This window comes from Engystomops pustulosus, chromosome 4 (genome assembly GCF_040894005.1).
Source record: "Engystomops pustulosus chromosome 4, aEngPut4.maternal, whole genome shotgun sequence".
NCBI classification, from domain to species: Eukaryota; Metazoa; Chordata; class Amphibia; order Anura; family Leptodactylidae; genus Engystomops; species Engystomops pustulosus.
In genome coordinates this window covers 224,678,512-224,701,784 of record NC_092414.1, presented here as the reverse complement: position 1 = coordinate 224,701,784, position 23,273 = coordinate 224,678,512, and the positions used below count along the sequence as shown (strand labels likewise).

The following is a 23,273-nucleotide window of genomic DNA, read 5'->3' as shown; positions in this document are numbered from 1 at the left end:
CACCCTACTACATCCTTATCCCATACTACTATGTCACTACACCACCCTACTACATCCTTATCCTATACTACTATAGCTATAAACCACCCTACTACATCCTTATCCTATACTACTATAGCTATAAACCACCCTACTACATCCTTATCCTACACTACTATAGCTATAAACCACCCTACTACATCCTTATCCTACACTACTATAGCTATAAACCACCCTACTACATCCTTATCCTACACTACTATAGCTATAAACCACCCTACTACATCCTTATCCTACACTACTATGTCACTACACCACCCTACTACATCCTTATCCCATACTACTATGTCACTACACCACCCTACTACATCCTTATCCTACACTACTATGTCACTACACCACCCTACTACATCCTTATCCTACACTACTATGTCACTACACCACCCTACTACATCCTTATACTATACTACTATGTCACTACACCACCCTACTACATCCTTATCCTATACTACTATGTCACTACACCACCCTACTACATCCTTATCCTATACTACTATGTCACTACACCACCCTACTACATCCTTATCCTATACTACTATGTCACTACACCACCCTACTACATCCTTATCCCATACTACTATGTCACTACACCACCCTACTACATCCTTATCCTATACTACTATGTCACTACACCACCCTACTACATCCTTATCCTATACTACTATGTCACTACACCACCCTACTACATCCTTATCCTATACTACTATGTCACTACACCACCCTACTACATCCTTATCCTATACTACTATGTCACTACACCACCTTACTACATCCTTATCCTATACTACTATGTCACTACACCACCCTACTACATCCTTATCCTACACTACTATGTCACTACACCACCCTACTACATCCTTATCCTATACTACTATGTCACTACACCACCCTACTACATCCTTATCCTGCACTACTATGTCACTACACCACCCTACTACATCCTTATCCTGCACTGCTATAGCTATAAACCACCCTACTACATCCTTATCCTATACTACTATGTCACTACACCACCTTACTACATCCTTATCCTATACTACTATGTCACTACACCACCCTACTACATCCTTATCCTACACTACTATGTCACTACACCACCCTACTACATCCTTATCCTATACTACTATGTCACTACACCACCCTACTACATCCTTATCCTATACTACTATGTCACTACACCACCCTACTACATCCTTATCCTATACTACTATGTCACTACACCACCCTGCTACATCCTTATCCTACACTACTATAGCTATAAACCACCCTACTACATCCTTATCCTATACTACTATGTCACTACACCACCCTACTACATCCTTATCCTATACTACTATGTCACTACACCACCCTACTACATCCTTATCCTACACTACTATGTCACTACACCACCCTACTACATCCTTATCCTATACTACTATGTCACTACACCACCTTACTACATCCTTATCCTATACTACTATGTCACTACACCACCCTACTACATCCTTATCCTACACTACTATGTCACTACACCACCCTACTACATCCTTATCCTATACTACTATGTCACTACACCACCTTACTACATCCTTATCCTGCACTACTATGTCACTACACCACCCTACTACATCCTTATCCTGCACTGCTATAGCTATAAACCACCCTACTACATCCTTATCCTATACTACTATAGCTATAAACCACCCTACTACATCCTTATCCTATACTACTATAGCTATAAACCACCCTACTACATCCTTATCCTATACTACTATGTCACTACACCATCCTACTACATCCTTATCCTACACTACTATGTCACTACACCACCCTACTACATCCTTATCCTATACTACTATGTCACTACACCACCCTACTACATCCTTATCCTATACTACTATGTCACTACACCACCCTACTACATCCTTATCCTACACTACTATAGCTATAAACCACCCTACTACATCCTTATCCTACACTACTATGTCACTACACCACCCTACTACATCCTTATCCTGCACTGCTATAGCTATAAACCACCCTACTACATCCTTATCCTACACTACTATAGCTATAAACCACCCTACTACATCCTTATCCTATACTACTATGTCACTACACCACCCTACTACATCCTTATCCTGCACTACTATGTCACTACACCACCCTACTACATCCTTATCCTACACTACTATGTCACTACACCACCCTACTACATCCTTATCCTATACTACTATGTCACTACACCATCCTACTACATCCTTATCCTACACTACTATGTCACTACACCACCCTACTACATCCTTATCCTATACTACTATGTCACTACACCACCTTACTACATCCTTATCCTATACTACTATGTCACTACACCACCCTACTACATCCTTATCCTATACTACTATGTCACTGCACCACCCTACTACATCCTTATCCTATACTACTATGTCACTACACCACCCTACTACATCCTTATCCTGCACTACTATAGCTATAAACCACCCTACTACATCCTTATCCTGCACTACTATGTCACTACACCACCCTACTACATCCTTATCCTGCACTACTATAGCTATAAACCACCCTACTACATCCTTATCCTATACTACTATAGCTATAAACCACCCTACTACATCCTTATCCTACACTACTATAGCTATAAACCACCCTACTACATCCTTATCCTACACTACTATGTCACTACACCACCCTACTACATCCTTATCCTACACTACTATGTCACTACACCACCCTACTACATCCTTATCCTACACTACTATGTCACTACACCACCCTACTACATCCTTATCCTATACTACTATGTCACTACACCACCCTAATACATCCTTATCCTATACTACTATGTCACTACACCACCCTACTACATCCTTATCCTATACTACTATGTCACTACACCACCCTACTACATCCTTATCCTACACTACTGTGTCACTACACCACCCTACTACATCCTTATCCTATACTACTATGTCACTACACCACCCTACTACATCCTTATCCTATACTACTATGTCACTACACCACCCTACTACATCCTTATCCTATACTACTATGTCACTACACCACCCTACTACATCCTTATCCTACACTACTATGTCACTACACCACCCTACTACATCCTTATCCTATACTACTATGTCACTACACCACCCTACTACATCCTTATCCTATACTACTATGTCACTACACCACCCTACTACATCCTTATCCTATACTACTATGTCACTACACCACCTTACTACATCCTTATACTATACTACTATGTCACTACACCACCCTACTACATCCTTATCCTATACTACTATGTCACTACACCACCCTACTACATCCTTATCCTATACTACTATGTCACTACACCACCCTACTACATCCTTATCCTATACTACTATGTCACTACACCACCCTACTACATCCTTATCCCATACTACTATGTCACTACACCACCCTACTACATCCTTATCCTACACTACTATGTCACTACACCACCCTACTACATCCTTATCCTATACTACTATGTCACTACACCACCCTACTACATCCTTATCCTACACTACTATGTCACTACACCACCCTACTACATCCTTATCCTATACTACTATGTCACTACACCACCCTACTACATCCTTATCCTGCACTACTATGTCACTACACCACCCTACTACATCCTTATCCTATACTACTATGTCACTACACCACCCTACTACATCCTTATCCTATACTACTATGTCACTACACCACCCTACTACATCCTTATCCCATACTACTATGTCACTACACCACCCTACTACATCCTTATCCTGCACTGCTATAGCTATAAACCACCCTACTACATCCTTATCCTGCACTACTATAGCTATAAACCACCCTACTACATCCTTATCCTACACTACTATGTCACTACACCACCCTACTACATCCTTATCCTATACTACTATGTCACTACACCACCTTACTACATCCTTATCCTATACTACTATGTCACTACACCACCCTACTACATCCTTATCCTACACTACTATGTCACTACACCACCCTACTACATCCTTATCCTATACTACTATGTCACTACACCACCCTACTACATCCTTATCCTACACTACTATGTCACTACACCACCCTACTACATCCTTATCCTATACTACTATGTCACTACACCACCCTACTACATCCTTATACTATACTACTATGTCACTACACCACCCTACTACATCCTTATACTATACTACTATGTCACTACACCACCCTACTACATCCTTATCCTATACTACTATGTCACTACACCACCCTACTACATCCTTATCCTACACTACTATAGCTATAAACCACCCTACTACATCCTTATCCTACACTACTATGTCACTACACCATCCTACTACATCCTTATCCTACACTACTATAGCTATAAACCACCCTACTACATCCTTATCCTGTACTACTATGTCACTACACCACCCTACTACATCCTTATCCTACACTACTATGTCACTACACCACCCTACTACATCCTTATCCTATACTACTATGTCACTACACCACCCTACTACATCCTTATCCTATACTACTATGTCACTACACCACCCTACTACATCCTTATACTATACTACTATGTCACTACACCACCCTACTACATCCTTATCCTACACTACTATGTCACTACACCACCCTACTACATCCTTATCCTATACTACTATGTCACTACACCACCCTACTACATCCTTATCCTACACTACTATGTCACTACACCACCCTACTACATCCTTATCCTATACTACTATGTCACTACACCACCCTACTACATCCTTATCCTATACTACTATGTCACTACACCACCCTACTACATCCTTATACTATACTACTATGTCACTACACCACCCTACTACATCCTTATCCTATACTACTATGTCACTACACCACCCTACTACATCCTTATCCTATACTACTATGTCACTACACCACCCTACTACATCCTTATCCCATACTACTATGTCACTACACCACCTTACTACATCCTTATCCTATACTACTATGTCACTACACCACCCTACTACATCCTTATCCTACACTACTATGTCACTACACCACCCTACTACATCCTTATCCTATACTACTATGTCACTACACCACCCTACTACATCCTTATCCTATACTACTATGTCACTACACCACCCTACTACATCCTTATCCTATACTACTATGTCACTACACCACCCTACTACATCCTTATCCTACACTACTATAGCTATAAACCACCCTACTACATCCTTATCCTGCACTACTATGTCACTACACCACCCTACTACATCCTTATCCTACACTACTATGTCACTACACCACCCTACTACATCCTTATCCCATACTACTATGTCACTACACCACCCTACTACATCCTTATCCTATACTACTATGTCACTACACCACCCTACTACATCCTTATCCTACACTACTATGTCACTACACCACCCTACTACATCCTTATCCTATACTACTATGTCACTACACCACCCTACTACATCCTTATCCTACACTACTATGTCACTACACCACCCTACTACATCCTTATCCTATACTACTATGTCACTACACCACCCTACTACATCCTTATCCTGCACTACTATGTCACTACACCACCCTACTACATCCTTATCCTACACTACTATGTCACTACACCACCCTACTACATCCTTATACTATACTACTATGTCACTACACCACCCTACTACATCCTTATCCTATACTACTATGTCACTACACCACCCTACTACATCCTTATCCTACACTACTATGTCACTACACCACACTACTACATCCTTATCCTATACTACTATGTCACTACACCACACTACTACATCCTTATCCTATACTACTATGTCACTACACCACACTACTACATCCTTATCCTATACTACTATGTCACTACACCACCCTACTACATCCTTATCCTACACTACTATGTCACTACACCACCCTACTACATCCTTATCCTACACTACTATGTCACTACACCACCCTACTACATCCTTATCCTATACTACTATGTCACTACACCACCCTACTACATCCTTACCCTATACTACTATGTCACTACACCACCCTACTACATCCTTATCCTGCACTACTATGTCACTGCACCACCCTACTACATCCTTATCCTATACTACTATGTCACTACACCACCCTACTACATCCTTATCCTATACTACTATGTCACTACACCACCCTACTACATCCTTATCCTACACTACTATGTCACTACACCACCCTACTACATCCTTATCCTACACTACTATGTCACTACACCACCCTACTACATCCTTATACTATACTACTATGTCACTACACCACCCTACTACATCCTTATCCTACACTACTATAGCTATAAACCACCCTACTACATCCTTATCCTATACTACTATGTCACTACACCCCCCTACTACATCCTTATCCTATACTACTATAGCTATAAACCACCCTACTACATCCTTATCCTACACTACTATAGCTATAAACCACCCTACTACATCCTTACCCTACACTACTATAGCTATAAACCACCCTACTACATCCTTATCCTATACTACTATGTCACTACACCACCCTACTACATCCTTATCCTATACTACTATGTCACTACACCACCCTACTACATCCTTACCCTATACTACTATGTCACTACACCACCCTACTACATCCTTATCCTACACTACTATGTCACTACACCACCCTACTACATCCTTATCCTATACTACTATGTCACTACACCACCCTACTACATCCTTATCCTACACTACTATGTCACTACACCACCCTACTACATCCTTATCCTATACTACTATGTCACTACACCACCCTACTACATCCTTATCCTATACTACTATGTCACTACACCACCCTACTACATCCTTATACTATACTACTATGTCACTACACCACCCTACTACATCCTTATCCTACACTACTATAGCTATAAACCACCCTACTACATCCTTATCCTATACTACTATGTCACTACACCCCCCTACTACATCCTTATCCTATACTACTATAGCTATAAACCACCCTACTACATCCTTATCCTACACTACTATAGCTATAAACCACCCTACTACATCCTTACCCTATACTACTATGTCACTACACCACCCTACTACATCCTTATCCTACACTACTATAGCTATAAACCACCCTACTACATCCTTATCCTACACTACTATAGCTATAAACCACCCTACTACATCCTTATCCTACACTACTATAGCTATAAACCACCCTACTACATCCTTACCCTATACTACTATAGCTATAAACCACCCTACTACATCCTTATCCCATACTACTATGTCACTACACCACCCTACTACATCCTTATCCTATACTACTATGTCACTACACCACCCTACTACATCCTTACCCTATACTACTATGTCACTACACCACCCTACTACATCCTTATCCTATACTACTATGTCACTACACCACCCTACTACATCCTTATCCTATACTACTGTGTCACTACACCACCCTACTACATCCTTATCCTACACTACTATGTCACTACACCACCCTACTACATCCTTATCCTATACTACTATGTCACTACACCACCCTACTACATCCTTATCCTATACTACTATGTCACTACACCACCCTACTACATCCTTATCCTATACTACTATGTCACTACACCACCCTACTACATCCTTATCCTACACTACTATGTCACTACACCACCCTACTACATCCTTATCCTATACTACTATGTCACTACACCACCCTACTACATCCTTATCCTATACTACTATGTCACTACACCACCCTACTACATCCTTATCCTACACTACTATAGCTATAAACCACCCTACTACATCCTTATCCTACACTACTATGTCACTACACCACCCTACTACATCCTTATCCTATACTACTATGTCACTACACCACCCTACTACATCCTTATCCTACACTACTATAGCTATAAACCACCCTACTACATCCTTATCCTATACTACTATGTCACTACACCACCCTACTACATCCTTATCCTATACTACTATGTCACTACACCACCCTACTATATCCTTATCCTACACTACTATAGCTATAAACCACCCTACTACATCCTTATCCTATACTACTATGTCACTACACCACCCTACTACATCCTTATCCTATACTACTATGTCACTACACCACCTTACTACATCCTTATCCTATACTACTATGTCACTACACCACCTTACTACATCCTTATCCTACACTACTGTGTCACTGCACCACCCTACTACATCCTTACCCTATACTACTATGTCACTACACCACCTTACTACATCCTTATCCTACACTACTATGTCACTACACCACCCTACTACATCCTTATCCTACATTACTATGTCACTACACCACCCTACTACATCCTTATCCTATACTACTATGTCACTGCACCACCCTACTACATCCTTACCCTATACTACTATGTCACTACACCACCCTACTACATCCTTATACTATACTACTATGTCACTACACCACCCTACTACATCCTTATCCTGCACTGCTATAGCTATAAACCACCCTACTACATCCTTATCCTACACTACTATGTCACTACACCACCCTAATACATCCTTATCCTACACTACTATGTCACTACACCACCCTACTACATCCTTATCCTACACTACTATGTCACTACACCACCCTACTACATCCTTACCCTATACTACTATGTCACTACACCACCCTACTACATCCTTATCCTATACTACTATGTCACTACACCACCCTACTACATCCTTATCCTATACTACTATGTCACTACACCACCCTACTACATCCTTATCCTATACTACTATGTCACTACACCACCCTACTACATCCTTATCCTATACTACTATGTCACTGCACCACCCTACTACATCCTTATCCTATACTACTATGTCACTACACCACCCTACTACATCCTTATCCTATACTACTATGTCACTACACCACCCTACTACATCCTTATCCTATACTACTATGTCACTACACCACCCTACTACATCCTTATCCTATACTACTATGTCACTACACCACCCTACTACATCCTTATCCTATACTACTATGTCACTACACCACCCTACTACATCCTTATCCTATACTACTATGTCACTACACCACCCTACTACATCCTTATCCTACACTACTATGTCACTACACCACCCTACTACATCCTTATCCCATACTACTATGTCACTACACCACCCTACTACATCCTTATCCTATACTACTATGTCACTACACCACCCTGCTACATCCTTATCCTATACTACTATGTCACTACACCACACTACTACATCCTTATCCTACACTACTATGTCACTACACCACCCTACTACATCCTTACCCTATACTACTATAGCTATAAACCACCCTACTACATCCTTATCCTATACTACTATGTCACTACACCACCCTACTACATCCTTAACCTATACTACTATGTCACTACACCACCCTACTACATCCTTATCCTACACTACTATGTCACTACACCACCCTACTACATCCTTATCCTATACTACTATGTCACTACACCACCCTACTACATCCTTATCCTATACTACTGTGTCACTGCACCACCCTACTACATCATTCGGCTATGTGTCGAATGTAGTGTTTGTTAATGTACTGTAAACGTAATGCATTCCATTTTACAATGTGTTAACAATGTGTTTACAGCATGTAAACATAGAGCAGAGCATCAGTATCAGGAAGGTATAGGACCAACACAAACTGACCAGGAGACGAGGAGAAACATACCATGAAGAATGAAGCTCCTGTCACCCAAATCCTAACTTCTGGGCAATCTCATGATGCAGCTGCTCCCCTACCATCATAGTAGAGGCCTAGTAGGCTTAGTTGGCGGTTTTCGTTGGAGCCCTGCTTAACCTTTGTGAGGGATCCAGGGAACATGGATAAGAGCTCCACTTCTGGACAACATGGAGTAGTAGTTGGATTTATGATTTTACAAACTAAAAATCTGCAACCTGAATATCATGAATCACATGCGCAACATCTGATACCCCAGCGACAATGCGTCTCTTGTAGCTGGCAACATATGAAAGACTTAGGAGTTAGGATTGGAGCCTTCTCCCACTCTAGAGAAGAAGACTTTGCCCAATTGCTCCTCCTCCTCCATCTCTAAGCAGATCTATCACACTCGCCAACTGCATGAAATTACAACTCTCTTTACTTACCCAATCTGTGTCCTCCCCCGGTCTGTTATCCAGCAAACACCAGATACCAAGCCCCGGGCGTCTCTGCAGTCCCACTGACTTTGGAATTTGTATATAAGATGCGGCTGATGACTGGTTCAAGCAGCGGCCTTATTATTTATTACATTATTTTATACTGTTCACTTATAAACAATGGCTGGACCATTATACAAGCTCCTTTACCTTTTGTGTCCCCCTCATAGACTGTAAGCTCTTGTGTCCCCCCTCATCCTCATAGACTGTAAGCTCTTGTGTCACCCCCTCATCCTCATAGACTGTAAGCTCTTGTGTCCTCCCCTCATCCTCATAGACTGTAAGCTCTTGTGTCACCCCTCATCCTCATAGACTGTAAGCTCTTGTGTCCCCCCCTCATCCTCATAGACTGTAAGCTCTTGTGTCCTCCCTCATCCTCATATACTGTAAGCTCTTGTGTCCCCCCCCTCATCCTCATAGACTGTAAGCTCTTGTGTCACCCTCTCATCCTCATAGACTGTAAGCTCTTGTATCACCCCCTCATCCTCATAGACTGTAGGTTTTTGTGTCCCCCCTCATCCTCATATACTGTAAGCTCTTGTGTCACCACCTCATCCTCATAGACTGTAAGCTCTTGTGTCACCCCCTCATCCTCATAGACTGTAAGCTCTTGTGTCCCCCATCCTCCTCATAGACTGTAAGCTCTTGTGTCACTCCCTCATCCTCATAGACTGTAAGCTCTTGTGTCACCCCCTCATCCTCATAGACTGTAAGCTCTTGTGTCCTCCCCTCATCCTCATAGACTGTAAGCTCTTGTGTCCCCCCTCATCCTCATAGACTGTAAGCTCTTGTGTCCCCCCCTCATCCTCATAGACTGTAAGCTCTTGTGTCCCCCCTCATCCTCATATACTGTAAGCTCTTGTGTCCCCCCCCTCATCCTCATAGACTGTAAGCTCTTGTGTCCCCCCTCATCCTCATAGACTGTAAGCACTTGTGTCCCCCCCTCATCCTCATAGACTGTAAGCTCTTGTGTCACCCCCTCATCCTCATAGACTGTAAGCTCTTGTGTCCCCCCCTCATCCTCATAGACTGTAAGCTCTTGTGTCCTCCCCTCACCCTCATAGACTGTAAGCTCTTGTGTCCCCCCCTCATCCTCATAGACTGTAAGCTCTTGTGTCCCCCCCCTCATCCTCATAGACTGTAAGCTCTTGTGTCCCCCCCTCATCCTCATAGACTGTAAGCTCTTGTGCCCCCCCCTCATCCTCATAGACTGTAAGCTCTTGTGTCCTCCCCTCATCCTCATAGACTGTAAGCTCTTGTGTCACCCCCTCATCCTCATAGACTGTAAGCTCTTGTGTCACCCCCTCATCCTCATAGATTGTAAGCTCTTGTGTCCCCCCCTCATCCTCATAGATTGTAAGCTCTTGTGTCCCCCCCTCATCCTCATAGACTGTAAGCTCTTGTGTCCCCCCCTCATCCTCATAGACTGTAAGGATCACGGGTAGTGGACTCACTGTGGAGTGTAATCTAAGTGGCACCTGGTTTTCACCAGAGGATACCACCAGGTCCATCCACAGGTGGGACTTGCTTGTGGTGGTGGCCAAGACGAAGTACAGAATCGTAGAGCAGTATCGCAGTCGGGGACAGGCAGCACAGGATTGTAGTCAGGGCTGGCAGCACAGGATTGTAGTCAGGGCTGGCAGCACAGGATTGTAGTCAGGGCTGGCAGCACAGGATTGTAGTCAGGGCTGGCAGCACAGCATTGTAGTCAGGGCTGGCAGCACAGCATTGTAGTCAGGGCTGGCAGCACAGCATTGTAGTCAGGGCTGGCAGCACAGGATCGTAGTCAGGGCTGGCAGCACAGGATCGTAGTCTCGGCTGGCAGCACAGGATCGTAGTCTCGGCTGGCAGCACAGGATCGTAGTCTCGGCTGGCAGCACAGGATTGTAGTCAGGGCTGGCAGCACAGGATCGTAGTCTGGGCTGGCAGCACAGGATCGTAGTCTCGGCTGGCAGCACAGGATTGTAGTCAGGGCTGGCAGCACAGGATCGTAGTCTGGGCTGGCAGCACAGGATTGTAGTCAGGGCTGGCAGCACAGGATCGTAGTCTGGGCTGGCAGCACAGGATCGTAGTCAGGGCTGGCAGCACAGGATCGTAGTCAGGGCTGGCAGCACAGGATCGTAGTCAGGGCTGGCAGCACAGGATCGTAGTCAGGGCTGGCAGCACAGGATTGTAGTCAGGGCTGGCAGCACAGGATCGTAGTCAGGGCTGGCAGCACAGGATCGTAGTCAGGGCTGGCAGCACAGGATTGTAGTCAGGGCTGGCAGCACAGCATTGTAGTCAGGGCTGGCAGCACAGGATTGTAGTCAGGGCTGGCAGCACAGGATTGTAGTCAGGGCTGGCAGCACAGGATTGTAGTCAGGGCTGGCAGCACAGCATTGTAGTCAGGGCTGGCAGCACAGGATTGTAGTCAGGGCTGGCAGCAGAGGAGTGGAGTCAGGAACGGAATCGGGGTCATAACGGAAATTCAGAATAAATGCACAGGGAACCAAAGAGAGCTTGTCACTAAGGCACGAGGCACAAAGATCCGGCATCGGTCACAGGAAGAGGCCGGCTATTTAATAGGTCAGCGCCAATGAGCAGCGCACTGGCCCTTTAAATTTTACAGAGCTGACGCATGCGCGCCCTAGGAGGTGGTTATGCACGCGGAGAGCTGCCAGAGACACCACTGGAGCGTGGAGGTAAGTGAGGCTGCAGCTGGCACAGAGGGGCACAAGGGTCACAGGGTCACCCGTAACAGTACCCCCCACTCTGTTCTCTCCCTCTCCTTGGCCTGAAGGAAACTCTGAAGACCACCACGGTCCAGAATGTTTTCTTTTGGCTCCCAATAAACTTCGGTGGAATCCGTCTCAGGAGCAGGAGCTGGCCCTTGCCAGGAGAAGCGGTTCAGGATGAAAGGTTTCAGAAGAGAGACATGGAAGGAGTTCAGGATGTGCATGGTGGGAGGAAGACGGAGCTTATAGGCCATGGGGTTGCTGCGCTTCAACACCTCAAATGGGCCCAGGAACCGAGGAGCAAGTTTGTAGCTGGGAATCTTCAGCCGGACGTATCTAGAAGACAACCATACTCTATCACCCGGAGAGAAGACTGGAAGAGGCGTTTCTTGTCAGCCTGGGTCTTGGTGCGGGTGGATGACAAACTCCTTCCAGAAGATAACGCCACTCCTTTAAAGCAAGCTTTATGGCCAGAAGCTCCGAACACCAATGGAGTAATTCCTCTCTGCGGCAGAAAAGGTGAGAACGGCTCCAGCACCAACTGAGGAGGCGTCAACCTCTAACGAGACTGGTTTCTGAGCATCAGATCGGGTGAGAATGGGAGCGGAGGCCAAGGCAGACTTCAGCTTGGAGAAAGCTTCTTCAGCCGTCGGAGACCAGAGTTTAGGATTAGTGTTCTTCTTGGTCAGCGCCACAATGGGAGATACGAGGGAGGAGAAGCGCAGTATGAACTGGCAGTGGTAATTAGTGAAGCCCAGGAATCTCTGGATAGCACCTACTGGGCGAGGCCACTGAAGTACCACAGACAATTTGGCAGAATCCATCTGTAGTCCCTTGTAGATGATGTATCCGAGGAAGGGAAGAGTCTTTTGGTGAAATTGGCAAATCTTTAGCTTAGCATATAGGCAATTGGCCCTTAGGCGCCTGAGAACTTGCCGTACACGTGTCCGATGGGACTCAAGGTCCATGGAGAACACCAGAATATCGATAGACCACAGCACAGGTATAAAGTAAATCTCTGAAAATGTCATTGACAAACTCCAGGAACACTGCCGGTGCATTACAGAGTCCAAACGGCATAACAAAGTACTTGAAGTGCCCATCTCCAGTATTGAAGGCGGTCTTCCATTCATCGCCTGCACGGATGGGGATGAGATTATATGCCCTCTGCAGATCTTGCTTGGTCAAAACCACATAGTCAATCAAAAAGTTCAGAGGTAGCGGTTATTCACCGTAACTTTATTAAGGGCGCGGTAGTCTATGCATGGACGGAGAGAGCCAACCTTCTTGGCCACGAAGAACAATTCGACAACCGCAGGAGAGGAGGACTTGCGTATTAACCCCTTCTGTGGATTCTATATCACATAGGCCGACATAGCCGCGCTTTCAGGTACAGATAGTGGATACACCCGACCAAGTGACAGAGACGTGGCCGGCATCAAGTCTATAGGGCAGTCATAGGGCCGGTGTGGTGGCAGAGTGTCCGCTTGCTGCTCGAAGAAGACATCTGCAAAGCCCATGTATGAAGCGGGGAGACCCACCAGTGGCTTGGTGGACACTGGAGAAGCCGTGGTGGATACAGGATGAGGTGCCACCAAACATTATTATCTATAGTGGCCATAGACCGATATCCAGGCAGAGAAGCCGCACTCCATAAGTTCAATTCTTTATTCACATGCGGACAAAAAGCAACGTTTCAGCTAACAATGTAGCCATTATCAAGCACGCCGACTTTCATACGACACAAATCGGGGGCAAGCCATGCCATGCACTCACATACACCGGGAAGAAGAAGGTGAACTCCGGGGAAGGGAAGCGACACGTGCAGGATATCGGGCGCACGATCTTAGTGACTCCCCGCACAGCGCATTATACATGGACAATGCACTCACATACACCGGGAAGAAGAAGGTGAACTCCGGGGAAGGGAAGCGACACATGCAGGATATCGGGCGCACGATCTTAGTGAATCGCGTCGGACAAGGCACCTCGGGAATCGCGACAGGAGCAGGTAAGTAAATGAGCCCCAATGTGCTGCTGACATGTTCAGCTACTGACATGCTGAGTTCAGTTGTGGCTGCTCAGTGTCTCGGCCGGAGTTCCTTGGTGAGACGGCAACAACGGCTGCAATCATAGAATAGAAGAAACACAAGATGATGTCCGTCTGTGGCTCCAAGATCTCACCTCATGGAGAAAGGTCAGGAATCAGAACTACACAGGAGGACCTGTCACTGACCTGAACAGAGCTGGCACCAAGCTAGTAACACGTCATGGATTATAAACCTGCAGGACCCACAAGGTCCCCTGCTCACACCACAACACGTGCAGACCCAATGACCCTCAGGGGGGTCCAGAGGAGGCCGGGGAGGAGGTCATGTGGTCACGTAGGACCAAAATAAAAGATTTTGGTATCAACTTCATTCACCATCATACAACCACAAGAAGATGTCCCAACCGTGAAGCCTGGGGGGGGAGGGGGGGGTGGACATCAGACTTTGGGGTCTTTCCTGCAAAGGGGAGAGGACAACTGCATTTTCCAATGGGAAATGATTAGAGGAGCCGAAAAGTAATGCTGAGACCTGGAGAGGATGTGCCTGGAGGAGCGGAGCAGGAGACTTCCTGGAACAGAGGGGAACGGACCAAATATTCGGTTCTGATACTTATCTGATGGGATCTCACAGGGGAGGAGACCTCGGATAATAATTCCAGACCCCTCCATTCCCGTGTCTCCCCGGCGCGTCGTGTTAGGGGATCCGCATGCCGCACGCTGCACCATATTCCTGCCTCAGTCGTTATTCATAGAAGAAGCTGTGGTGCTGCATGCAGCCACTAGGGGCAGTGCTGTGACAGCTGCCGAAGATGTAGGAGAGCAGCTACATGTCCTGTACTCAGTGCTGTGCGGGGCTGTCACACTGTATGTACTCGGTGCTGTGCAGGGCTGTCACACTGTATGTACTCGGTGCTGTGCAGGGCTGTCACACTGTATGTACTCGGTGCTGTGCAGGGCTGTCACACTGTATGTACTCGGTGCTGTGCAGGGCTGTCACACTGTATGTACTCGGTGCTGTGCGGGGCTGTCACACTGTATGTACTCTGTGCTGTGCGGGGCTGTTACACTGTATGTACTCGGTGCTGTGCAGGGCTGTCACACTGTATGTACTCTGTGCTGTGCAGGGCTGTCACACTGTATGTACTTGGCACTGTGCGGGGCTGTCACACTGTATGTACTCTGTGCTGTGCAGGGCTGTCACACTGTATGTACTCTGTGCTGTGCAGGGCTGTCACACTGTATGTACTCGGTGCTGTGCAGGGCTGTCACACTGTATGTACTCGGTGCTGTGCAGGGCTGTCACACTGTATGTACTCGGCACTGTGCAGGGCTGTCACACTGTATGTACTCGGTGCTGTGCAGGGCTGTCACACTGTATGTACTCAGTGCTGTGCAGGGCTGTCACACTGTATGTACTCGGTGCTGTGCGGGGCTGTCACACTGTATGTACTCTGTGCTGTGCAGGGCTGTCACACTGTATGTACTCGGTGCAGTGCAGGGCTGTCACACTGTATGTACTCGGTGCTGTGCAGGGCTGTCACACTGTATGTACTTGGCACTGTGCGGGGCTGTCACACTGTATGTAGTCGGTGCTGTGCAGGGCTGTCACACTGTATGTACTCGGTGCTGTGCAGGGCTGTCACACTGTATGTACTCGGTGCTGTGCAGGGCTGTCACACTGTATGTACTCTGTGCTGTGCAGGGCTGTCACACTGTATGTACTCGGTGCTGTGCGGGGCTGTCACACTGTATGTACTTGGCACTGTGCGGGGCTGTCACACTGTATGTACTCTGTGCTGTGCAGGGCTGTCACACTGTATGTACTCGGTGCTGTGCAGGGCTGTCACACTGTATGTACTCGGTGCTGTGCGGGGCTGTCACACTGTATGTACTCGGTGCTGTGCGGGGCTGTCACACTGTATGTACTCGGTGCTGTGCAGGGCTGTCACACTGTATGTACTCGGTGCTGTGCAGGGCTGTCACACTGTATGTACTCGGTGCTGTGCAGGGCTGTCACACTGTATGTATTCGGTGCTGTGCGGGGCTGTCACACTGTATGTACTCGGTGCTGTGCAGGGCTGTCACACTGTATGTACTCTGTGCTGTGCAGGGCTGTCACACTGTATGTACTCGGTGCTGTGCAGGGCTGTCACACTGTATGTACTCGGTGCTGTGCGGGGCTGTCACACTGTATGTAGTCGGTGCTGTGCAGGGCTGTCACACTGTATGTACTCGGTGCTGTGCAGGGCTGTCACACTGTATGTACTCTGTGCTGTGCAGGGCTGTCACACTGTATGTACTCTGTGCTGTGCAGGGCTGTCACACTGTATGTACTCAGTGCTGTGCAGGGCTGTCACACTGTATGTACTCGGTGCTGTGCAGGGCTGTCACACTGTATGTACTCTGTGCTGTGCAGGGCTGTCACACTGTATGTACTCTGTGCTGTGCAGGGCTGTCACACTGTATGTACTCTGTGCTGTGCGGGGCTGTCACACTGTATGTACTCGGTGCTGTGCGGGGCTGTCACACTGTATGTACCCTGTGCTGTGCAGAGCTGTCACACTGTATGTACTTGGCACTGTGCGGGGCTGTCACACTGTATGTAGTCGGTGCTGTGCGGGGCTGTTTCACTGTATGTACTCGGCACTGTGCAGGGCTGTCACACTGTATGTACTCGGCACTGTGCAGGGCTGTCACACTGTATGTACTCGGTGCTGTGCAGGGCTGTCACACTGTATGTACTCGGCGCTGTGCAGAGCTGTCACACTGTATGTACTCGGTGCTGTGCAGGGCTGTCACACTGTATGTACTCAGTGCTGTGCAGGGCTGTCACACTGTATGTACTCGGTGCTGTGCGGGGCTGTCACACTGTATGTACTCGGCACTGTGCAGGGCTGTCACACTGTATGTACTCGGTGCTGTGCAGGGCTGTCACACTGTATGTACTCGGTGCTGTGCAGGGCTGTCACACTGTATGTACTCGGCACTGTGCAGGGCTGTCACACTGTATGTACTCGGCACTGTGCGGGGCTGTCACACTGTATGTAGTCGGTGCTGTGCGGGGCTGTTACACTGTATGTACTCGGCACTGTGCAGGGCTGTCACACTGTATGTACTCGGCGCTGTGCAGAGCTGTCACACTGTATGTACTCGGCACTGTGCAGGGCTGTCACACTGTATGTACTCGGTGCTGTGCAGGGCTGTCACACTGTATGTACTCGGTGCTGTGCGGGGCTGTCACACTGTATGTACTCGGCACTGTGCAGGGCTGTCACACTGTATGTACTCGGTGCTGTGCGGGGCTGTCACACTGTATGTACTCGGTGCTGTGCAGGGCTGTCACACTGTATGTACTCGGCACTGTGCGGGGCTGTTACACTGTATGTACTCGGTGCTGTGCGGGGCTGTCACACTGTATATACTCAGTGCTGTGCAGGGCTGTTACACTGTATGTACTCGGTGCTGTGCGGGGCTGTCACACTGTATGTACTCGGTGCTCTGCAGGGCTGTCACACTGTATGTACTCGGTGCTGTGCGGGGCTGTTACACTGTATGTACTCGGTGCTGTGCGGGGCTGTCACACTGTATATACTCAGTGCTGTGCAGGGCTGTTACACTGTATGTACTCGGTGCTGTGCGGGGCTGTCACACTGTATGTACTCGGTGCTGTGCGGGGCTGTCACACTGTATATACTCAGTGCTGTGCAGGGCTGTCACACTGTATGTACTCGGTGCTGTGCGGGGCTGTCACACTGTATGTACTTGGCACTGTGCGGGGCTGTCACACTGTATGTACTCTGTGCTGTGCAGGGCTGTCACACTGTATGTACTCGGTGCTGTGCGGGGCTGTCACACTGTATGTACTCGGTGCTGTGCAGGGCTGTCACACTGTATGTACTCGGCACTGTGCAGGGCTGTCACACTGTATGTACTCGGTGCTGTGCGGGGCTGTCACACTGTATGTACTCGGTGCTGTGCAGGGCTGTCACACTGTATGTACTCGGTGCTGTGCAGGGCTGTCACACTGTATGTACTCGGTGCTGTGCGGGGCTGTCACACTGTATGTACTCGGTGCTGTGCAGGGCTGTCACACTGTATGTACTCGGTGCTGTGCGGGGCTGTCACACTGTATGTACTCGGCACTGTGCAGGGCTGTCACACTGTATGTACTCGGCGCTGTGCAGGGCTGTCACACTGTATGTACTCGGTGCTGTGCGGGGCTGTCACACTGTATGTACTCGGTGCTGTGCGGGGCTGTCACACTGTATGTACTCGGTGCTGTGCAGGGCTGTCACACTGTATGTACTCGGCACTGTGCAGGGCTGTCACACTGTATGTACTCGGTGCTGTGCGGGGCTGTCACACTGTATGTACTCGGCACTGTGCAGGGCTGTCACACTGTATGTACTCGGTGCTGTGCAGGGCTGTCACACTGTATGTACTCGGTGCTGTGCAGGGCTGTCACACTGTATGTACTCAGTGCTGTGCAGGGCTGTCACACTGTATGTACTCGGTGCTGTGCAGGGCTGTCACACTGTATGTACTCGGTGCTGTGCGGGGCTGTCACACTGTATGTACTCGGTGCTGTGCGGGGCTGTCACACTGTATGTACTCGGCACTGTGCGGGGCTGTCACACTGTATGTACTCGGTGCTGTGCGGGGCTGTCACACTGTATGTACTCGGTGCTGTGCGGGGCTGTCACACTGTATGTACTCTGTGCTGTGCGGGGCTGTTACACTGTATGTACTCGGTGCTGTGCGGGGCTGTCACACTGTATGTACTCGGCACTGTGCGGGGCTGTCACACTGTATGTACTCGGTGCTGTGCGGGGCTGTCACACTGTATGTACTCGGTGCTGTGCGGGGCTGTCACACTGTATGTACTCTGTGCTGTGCGGGGCTGTTACACTGTATGTACTCGGTGCTGTGCGGGGCTGTCACACTGTATGTACTCTGTGCTGTGCAGGGCTGTCACACTGTATGTACTCGGTGCTGTGCAGGGCTGTCACACTGTATGTACTCGGCACTGTGCAGGGCTGTCACACTGTATGTACTCGGTGCAGTGCGGGGCTGTCACACTGTATGTACTCGGCACTGTGCGGGGCTGTCACACTGTATGTACTCGGTGCTGTGCGGGGCTGTCACACTGTATGTACTCGGTGCTGTGCGGGGCTGTCACACTGTATGTACTCTGTGCTGTGCAGGGCTGTCACACTGTATGTACTCTGTGCTGTGCAGGGCTGTCACACTGTATGTACTCGGTGCTGTGCGGGGCTGTCACACTGTATGTACTCGGTGCTGTGCGGGGCTGTCACACTGTATGTACTCGGTGCTGTGCAGGGCTGTCACACTGTATGTACTCGGTGCTGTGCAGGGCTGTCACACTGTATGTACTCGGTGCTGTGCAGGGCTGTCACACTGTATGTACTCGGCGCTGTGCGGGGCTGTCACACTGTATGTACTCGGTGCTGTGCAGGGCTGTGAGTGATTACACAGTAGGTTATAGGCAGGTATGTGAGTACAGATATGAGGAGCACTTACCTGGAGATGAGTGACAGCTACTTCCGTATGGCAGGGAGTTCCCTCGGTAAAGTTTTGTGGGGTACCTCTCCTGCCCCCCTCATCCTCCGGGTCGCTCCCTTCTCACCCTGTTGACATCTCAGCTGTCAGGAAGTCCTGCCTCTCGTCTGTCCCCCAAGTGCTTCCTTCTCTCCTTCTCCTCCCTCACCCCCTCCTCCAGGGTGTCTCTTACACTCGCTCTCTGTCTACTTCCAGTCCTTACTTGTCTCTGTAATCTCAGCCCGTGATATCACCAGTTCCTGCTGTCCCGTCTCTCACCCCTCCATGTCTCCCAGGCGCTCTCTTACTGCACTCTCACTCCAACATTACTCTCCACCGTACTCCATATACCGTATCCTGCGCTCTCTCATCCTCTCATTTCTATCCTGCGCTCTCTCATCCTCTCATTTCTATCCTGCGCTCTCTTATCCTCTTATTTCTATCCTGCACTCTCTTATCCTCTTATTTCTATCTTGCGCTCTCTTATCCTCTTATTTCTATCTTGCGCTCTCTTATCCTCTTATTTCTATCTTGCGCTCTCTCATCCTCTTATTTCTATCTTGCGCTCTCTCATCCTCTTATTTCTATCTTGCGCTCTCTTATCCTCTTATTTCTATCTTGCGCTCTCTCATCCTCTTATTTCTATCTTGCGCTCTCTTACCCTCTCATTTCTATCTTGCGCTCTCTTATCCTCTTATTTCTATCCTGCACTCTCTTATCCTCTTATTTCTATCTTGCGCTCTCTTATCCTTTTATTTCTATTGCGCTCTCTTATCCTCTTATTTCTATCTTGCGCTCTCTTATCCTCTTATTTCTATCTTGCGCTCTCTTATCCTCTTATTTCTATTGCGCTCTCTTATCCTCTTATTTCTATCTTGCGCTCTCTTATCCTCTTATTTCTATTGCGCTCTCTTATTTCTATCCTGCGCTCTCTTATCCTCTTATTTCTATCTTGCGCTCTCTTATCCTCTTATTTCTATTGCGCTCTCTTGTCCTCTTATTTCTATCTTGCGCTCTCTCATCCTCTTATTTCTATCTTGCGCTCTCTTATTTCTATCCTGCGCTCTCTTATCCTCTTATTTCTATCCTGCACTCTCTTATCCTCTTATTTCTATCTTGCGCCCTCTTAGCCTCTTATTTCTATCTTGCGCTCTCTCATCCTCTTATTTCTATCTTGCGCTCTCTTACCCTCTCATTTCTATCTTGCGCTCTCTCATCCTCTTATTTCTATCCTGCACTCTCTTATCCTCTTATTTCTATCTTGCGCTCTCTTATCCTCTTATTTCTATTGCGCTCTCTTATCCTCTTATTTCTATCCTGCGCTCTCTTATCCTCTTATTTCTATCTTGCGCTCTCTTATCCTCTTATTTCTATCTTGCGCTCTCTTATCCTCTTATTTCTATTGCGCTCTCTTATCCTCTTATTTCTATCTTGCGCTCTCTTATCCTCTTATTTCTATTGCGCTCTCTTATTTCTATCCTGCGCTCTCTTATCCTCTTATTTCTATCTTGCGCTCTCTTATCCTCTTATTTCTATCTTGCGCTCTCTTATCCTCTTATTTCTATCTTGCGCTATCTTATCCTCTTATTTCTATCTTGCGCTCTCTCATCCTCTTATTTCTATCTTGCGCCCTCTTATCCTCTTATTTCTATCTTGCGCCCTCTTAGCCTCTTATTTCTATTGCGCTCTCTTATCCTCTTATTTCTATCTTGCGCTCTCTTACCCTCTTATTTCTATCTTGCGCTCTCTTATCCTCTTATTTCTATCTTGCGCTCTCTTAGCTTCTTATTTCTATCTTGCGCTCTCTTAGCTTCTTATTTCTATCTTGCGCTATCTTATCCTCTTATTTCTATCTTGCGCTCTCTTATCCTCTTATTTCTATCCTGCACTCTCTTATCCTCTTATTTCTATCTTGCGCTCTCTTATCCTCTTATTTCTATTGCGCTCTCTTATTTCTATCCTGCGCTCTCTTATCCTCTTATTTCTATCTTGCGCTCTCTTATCCTCTTATTTCTATCCTGCACTCTCTTATCCTCTTATTTCTATCTTGCGCTCTCTTATCCTCTTATTTCTATTGCGCTCTCTCGTCCTCTTATTTCTATCTTGCGATCTCTCATCCTCTTATTTCTATCTTGCGCTCTCTTATTTCTATCCTGCGCTCTCTTATCCTCTTATTTCTATCCTGCGCTCTCTTATCCTCTTATTTCTATCTTGCGCCCTCCTAGCCTCTTATTTCTATCTTGCGCTCTCTCATCCTCTTATTTCTATCTTGCGCTCTCTTACCCTCTCATTTCTATCTTGCGCTCTCTCATCCTCTTATTTCTATCCTGCACTCTCTTATCCTCTTATTTCTATCTTGCGCTCTCTTATCCTCTTATTTCTATTGCGCTCTCTTATCCTCTTATTTCTATCCTGCGCTCTCTTATCCTCTTATTTCTATCTTGCGCTCTCTTATCCTCTTATTTCTATCTTGCGCTCTCTTATCCTCTTATTTCTATTGCGCTCTCTTATCCTCTTATTTCTATCTTGCGCTCTCTTATCCTCTTATTTCTATCTTGCGCTCTCTTATCCTCTTATTTCTATCCTGCGCTCTCTTATCCTCTTATTTCTATCCTGCAC

At 46.9% G+C, this 23,273-nt stretch overlaps 2 protein-coding genes across 2 annotated transcripts in view; one reads left to right on the top strand and one right to left on the bottom strand.

The window, feature by feature from the left end:
* Positions 1 to 20,823, bottom strand: part of LOC140128377 (TSC22 domain family protein 4-like) — a 55,484-nt gene extending 34,661 nt beyond the window's left edge. The window contains exon 1 of the mRNA XM_072150044.1: positions 20,637 to 20,823. The gene's annotated coding sequence lies outside the window, so the exon portion shown is untranslated. The remainder of the gene's footprint in view (positions 1 to 20,636) is intronic.
* Positions 1 to 23,273, top strand: part of NYAP1 (neuronal tyrosine phosphorylated phosphoinositide-3-kinase adaptor 1) — a 139,893-nt gene that overhangs the window by 39,676 nt on the left and 76,944 nt on the right. The gene's annotated exons all lie outside the window — the stretch shown is intronic.